The 6,389-nt window shown below is 36.0% G+C and overlaps 1 long non-coding RNA gene and 1 other non-coding gene across 3 annotated transcripts in view; both read right to left on the reverse strand.

Annotated features, from left to right (window-relative positions):
• Positions 1–5,332: 5,332 nt before the first annotated feature.
• TRNAY-GUA lies at positions 5,333–5,421 on the reverse strand. The gene is given in 2 exon segments: positions 5,333–5,368; positions 5,385–5,421. It is a non-coding gene; the product is annotated as a tRNA-Tyr (tRNA).
• Positions 5,422–6,135: 714 nt separating this feature from the next.
• The window catches only part of LOC124937473, a 9,021-nt gene continuing 8,767 nt past the window's right edge, over positions 6,136–6,389 (reverse strand). The window contains exons 3-4 of one of the 2 annotated variants that reach the window (XR_007099363.1): positions 6,342–6,389; positions 6,136–6,260 (exon numbers count right to left, since the gene is read on the reverse strand). The exon at positions 6,342–6,389 is cut by the window's right edge and continues 2,604 nt beyond it. This is a non-coding gene — a long non-coding RNA (uncharacterized LOC124937473). The other variant, XR_007099362.1, reaches the window with a different exon arrangement.

Raw genomic sequence — 6,389 nt, forward strand, 5'->3', positions numbered from 1 at the left:
AAACGACTCCGGAACACTACCCAACACCTCCAAAGGAGATTGCGGCATCAATGGAATCCGATGAAAGAGCCGACCCCAACCTCACCGGGCAATCCCCTCCTCCACAACCGGAAGTCTCCGCTTCAGACTTCACAAAAGAATGGGTTGAGGACCGTCTTCAAAAGCTTGAAGCCTCCACATCAGAACTGATTGATAACCGCATTCAAGAGTTTGAAGACTCCGCAGTTCAGCCGTTCAAGGATAGATCCAACAGAATATTTGATTCGGCCCTCAAGTTCACCGACGCCACAAGGTGTCTTCTGGAAAGAAATCAGGAACGGTTCTCAGAAATCGGCGAAGATCTGCGGGAAGAGGCGGTTCAGCGCAGTAAATGTGTTCAGCGAACTGCAATTCTGGAGGACTTGACCTCCGATTTAAAGAAAGACTTCGACCGGCTTGAAAGAGAGACCGATCAACGGTTGACATCAATGAGTGATGACCTGGTGGGCACAACACTCGATCGGGTCTCCGAACTCGAGAAGAAAAATGAGGGTCTCGAGGCCGAACTCAAGGCACTCTCCGAACAAGCTGCCGAAATGCTGAGAGTCAAGGTGAACGCGGATGCCGCGGCGGTAGCGGCTGATGCTGAAAGGGCTAAAAGGGTCCAGGATGCGCTGGATGCCGAAGTAGGTAAAGAGAAAGAAGCACCGCGTTCTTCTCAGCTTACCGAAGAGGAAGAGGAAGCCGCGCGGATTAAAAGGGCAGAGGCCATATTCCTAGGACTTACAAAGAAAGCAGCCGCTCAAGCTGCGGAGGATGCTGAGCGGTTGGAAAGGCAAAAAAGGAGGCTGGAGGAATTCGCAGCCGAAAACAAGAAGAAAAAGGCGGCCGCCTCCGCTTCAGCGCCGAAAATGCGAAAGAGGGAGGCCCCTAAGAAAGTTCAAATAGCCGAGCTGCTCAATGAGGTCACTGAAACGGTCATCACAAGTGCATTGCAGCAGGCCGACCAAGTCGAAGAGGAAGTCGAAGAACAATTGCAGTCCCGGTCTACAAAACGACGACCTTCCGAACCGACCAGTCGACAGCAACCGAAGAAGAAAAAGAGCATATACGACTTCTCGGACTCTAAATAGGGACTATCTTTCCTTTATTATTGCCTTAGTGTTTTTATATATTTTGTCTCTTTCGGTTATCTATATATATAAAGTTATTTTTGAAACCGGCCATCTCTTGCATTTCTACTTTTTTTGATAATTTTAAATAAAATAATCAAAAAGGGAGAAATTGATAAGATAAAAGATAAAGACTCTTCCAAAATTTTTCTCAAAATTTTTCGAAAAATTCTCCTAAGTCAGTTTCAAAAATCCGGACAAACAAAACAACCGGCCTACGGTTGCAAACTTACATGATTTTGATAATTTGAAATAAAATAATCAAAAAGGGAGAAATTGTTAGATAAAATTAGACTGGTTCAAACATACCTAACTTAAATAAACTTTCCATGCAGGAACAAGGAACCGGACCGGATAAACAAAAGAACCGGCTAAGAAAACTAGCCGGTCAAGCTAGTAAACCGACCAAGAGTATTCGGAACGTGACCGCACAAAGAAAGGATCGGCCAAAGCTTAAAACCGAAATCATCAAACAACCGATCATCCACAAGGCAGAGAAATAACCGGAAGAAGTCCGGTTACATCACTCATACCAAAAGCCATTCGGTTAAGACAAATGGCCGACCAGAACAAGAAGACAATTCGGGTATCTGTTGAGAATGATACCAAAGGAACAGACTGAATACTTCCATATCCATGCAAGTCTGAGGAAAGACTGTAGACTGCAGAAGACAGTACTACCGGATCCTTCCACTTCGGGATAAGCCAGAAAGAAGATCTTCCAAGTACAGACAACTGTCCAACAGACAGTGCCTACATCAAGTAAAAGACAAACCCGGCAGGTTTGTCTTACATACCGGAAGAACAGACCGCCAGGTCTGAGACAGAATGCCAGGTCTGAGGTTGACCATCAGTTCTGAGGAAACGACCGCAGGTCTGAATCTCTGAAACACTGAATCACTGCACCTATGCTCAGCCAATCAGATTCAAGGTAGTGAAATATGACCGTTGGCATATTTCACCTATAAAAGGGGCAGTTGAAGAAGAGTAAATGCGGGACAACAAGCGACACACAGTGAGATAAGTGAAACGCTCAGAGCATTTACTACAAGTGATAAGATTGTGTTATTCTAAGAAAGCCTAAGTGCTAAAGAAAAAGTGTGTTTTACAATTTCGGTGTAAATTGTAAGAGTGTTATCGAGCAGGAAATAAGTCTCGATCGGTTTGTACTTGTATTCCTTAGTGAATATCCTTCTCGCGGTTTCGAGAGGAAGGGGTGACGTAGGAGTTTTATCTCCGAACATCCATAAAATCTGTCTTGTTATTTACTTTCTGTCGGCTCCATTATCTAACCGATTAACTCAACTACACCGCTTTAAACCGACTCCATACTATCCATACCGAATTTCCAGATTACCGAAACCGACCCACCATTTTTAAACTTTCATTATCCGAAATCGGCCTTGTCCATCAAACAAGTGTGCTGCTTCAACCTGAAAACAAATCTCTTCTGCGCTTGAACCTAGTTCAAGGGTTTGTGACAGGTTGTGTAGTATTGAAACCCCGGTGTTAATCTCTAACCGGATTAACCACCACCCTTCGAGTGAGAACCGCTAACCGGTCCAACCCCCCCCCCCGGTCCTCCGGCGGCTACCTAGATCCTAACAGTTATTGTTACGACTTTTTGTGAGATTCGTTTAGAAAGTTTTTAGAATCGGTCGGAGAGTTAATCGTTATTTTCGAAGATTAGGGCTTGATAACCTATTGAATAACGGGTTGTATTTTTTTATTTTTCATTTCATGTTTTGTTTACCTAAAACAATTATCATTTTTAATATACATGGACCATTTAGAAGAAAAAATAAATAAAATAAGCCATGCATGCAATAAAACACATTGATTATCAAATATAACCAAAACATATTCATAAATTATTTCTCGATTCTCAACCAATTCGAAAACCAGCTACATGCTTTAGTTAGAGGTGTTTCCAGTCAGCATTTTCCATGCACAAAAGATTCAATCCATGTTTTCTTTTTCTTTCTTTTTTAAAAGGTCCATGTATATTAAAAATGAAAAGAATCGTTTAAACACAATGACAAAACATGATATGAAAATAAAAAATAAAAAACACTACTTAATAAGTTATCAAGCTCGTAAATTCTCAAGAAGAACGATTAACTTCCCGACAGACTCTACTGACTTTCCTGAACGAATCTCAGAAAACATCATAATAATAGTATTATGAATGATACGTATCGGACACCTACGATCATTGAAAGTTTGACAATTTCTCTCCAACCAGATAGTCCACCAAAAAATAATTGGGATGGTAACTAAAATATGCAGGTCTACCATATCATCCGCATCAATCCAAACTTCTCAACAACTACCTAAAACATCGGGTATCACCCAATGAATCTCAATAATATTCCATAAAACACTCCAAATACTAGTCATCCCTTGACAATGCAAAAGTAAGTGAGTTACCGATTCAACCTCTTTTTGACACATACGACTGACTATCTTTAATATAATTTTTTTTCATGCACATATCATCTGATAAAATTCTACCATGAATAACGCTTCATCTAATGAACGCGATCTTGGATGAAATTTTTAACTCCCAAAATTTTTTCTAACAAAAATTATATGGAATCATCTTAGCGAACAACTTGTAGCAATTTCCCACATGGAAACATCCATATATTGTCAACATATAATGTTTTGTTCAGACGGTGACACTTATTTGTGTTTTACCAAAAGTAAAACTCTATTACGGGACAAAGTCTCCATAACGTTTAATCTTCTTTTATATCTAATTCGGCTAGCGAAAATAATAGACCGAGGATCAAACATGTCCTTAACTGTGGCATTTCTACATATAGCAATTTCCCACAGGGAAACAATTCATATATTGTCAACGCATAATGTCTTGTTCAGACGGTGACACTTGTTTGCGTCCTATCAAAAGAGACGTGTCATCAATTGAGGTCGACTAAAATTGATAAGTGATTTGACGAGAGAATAAAAAAACATATGAAAAAATATGAGTCACAAGGTTATGATCAATTGAGGAGTTAAGTGAGGTGCCGAAAGATAAAATATATGTTAACATTAAGTTTGAGATTAAACTTAATTTTTACAAAATAAAATTAATTTTAAATTAATTAGATTTGAATAATATTAATTTTATTAAATAATATTTTGTATATATTCTTATTAAATTCCTAGTTTATTAGTAACTTATTGATGGATAGTCATTTGTAATCAACAAGACAACTCCTTCAAAAATATTATTTAGTAACAAATTTTCAATAATATTAAAAATTTCAAATAAAGTTTATTTTTTCAACTTTGAAAATGATTAAAAACGTATAGCTAGTTATGATTTAAATGTTCATTTCAATTATAACGAACCTAATGGAGCTTTTGACAAACTCATAATTAGGGGTAAGCAAATGGGTAAAACCAATTCATTTTGTCCGATCCGTATTAAATCCAAACTAAATTTATCAAATCCGTAATCCAAACAATTTTACTAATTAATACAAATCGGATATTGATTGAAAATGGTTTGGATAATCCAAACTAAAAAATATTTATATATATAACTTAAAATTAGTCAACAATTTTTTTTTATTTTAAAAAATCGAATTTTTTATTATTATTAAATTTGAATTTGAAAATAATAAAAATAATAAAAATAAAATAAAATCTCGTTGTCAAAGTGATTATAAGTAAAATATATATTATATTGAGATAAAATTTAATTTAAAAAAAAATAAATTAAAAAATATATTTTTATTTAGATAGTTTGGATAATTTGGATAATCATAATCCAATCCGATTTAATTCAATCCGATTTAATTCAATCCGATCTCAATCCAATCCGAAATATCCAATCCAAAATAGTATTTAGAATTCGGATTGGATTGGATTTCGGATTATTCCACCCAATGCTCACCCATCCGATCTCAATCCAATCCGAAATATCCAATCCAAAATAGTATTTAAAATTCGGATTGAATTGGATTTTGGATTATTCCACCCAATGCTCACCCCTACTCATAATTCAAGTTAAAGCTTTGAATCATGAAATTGAAATTTTTAATCTTTACACATTCCTCATATTTCCATAAACAAAAGATTCCATCTATGTTTTCTTTTTCTTCAGTCTTGAATACCATATAAGTGAAAATAAACACAATCTTTGAGACTATAAAAAAAAATTTAAAAATTCCGACCTGCCGGATTCGAACCAGCGACCTAAGGATTACCTGTTAACAACAACTACAGTCCTCCGCTCTACCAACTGAGCTAAGGTCGGTTTTGTTTTCTACTTGTTTGTAATCACATGAGTTAAAAATATTGTCTAAAAGACTAAGAACATATTGATTGAAGTAATTTTTTATTATTTTATCAATTAGTGTTCATTACTCCTATAAAACATATTTTATAATTGCTAGTTTTATTTTATCAACTCAAGCTTTTCAGACAAATAATTTTTGCAGAGAGAAATCACATGCTCCTAAAGAAAGAGATAAAAGGCTTAAAACATTTTGAGTCAAGCAATAAGAAGTTAAGGTCTCATTTTTATCATTTATCGTTACAAAAATGATCATATGTTAGTGAAAAGAAGATGTTTGATCCAATTAATGTCATGATCAGATGCCATGGATAACTCTGCTGATATCTGAGCATGTAAAGCAATCTGGACTTGAAGATGAGACTAGATGACATGTGGCTAAAAGATTAGAGAAAATTGGAATAGGATTATATATGTATATTTAAATAACAAATGTTAAGATTTTTGAGAATTGTTTTTTAACAGTATTAGATTAATATAGACATCATGATTCTCGCTTTGGGTGAGAGAGGTCCCGAGTTTGATTCTCGGAATGCCCCCAAAACTTTTGATTATTTTTATTTACAACTACATTTTGAGACAAAGCAAGAAGAAACAACCTGACACAGTCCTGATTTTTTGTTTCCCATTTGATCATAGGATGATCAGTTAAGTTTGGTTCCCAAAATATACCTAGAGAAAATCAAAATCCAAACACTTCTTGACCTATGGCCAGGGGCTCAAATCTCACATCCATTTGAGGCCCCGTCAATTTGTATTGCTTGGAATATTGGATCTCATAACAGCCTACCCAAGTGATCCTAAAACCATAATTAGAAACTATTGTAAAAAACTTATAACTGTAACACTATCAAAAAAGCAGGGAAGGAGGAATTGGTTACATAGTCATTGCTACATGAACCATCCGACGATATTCTAGAAAGCCATCA

This window comes from Impatiens glandulifera, chromosome 5, assembly GCF_907164915.1.
Source record: "Impatiens glandulifera chromosome 5, dImpGla2.1, whole genome shotgun sequence".
NCBI classification, from domain to species: domain Eukaryota; kingdom Viridiplantae; phylum Streptophyta; class Magnoliopsida; order Ericales; family Balsaminaceae; genus Impatiens; species Impatiens glandulifera.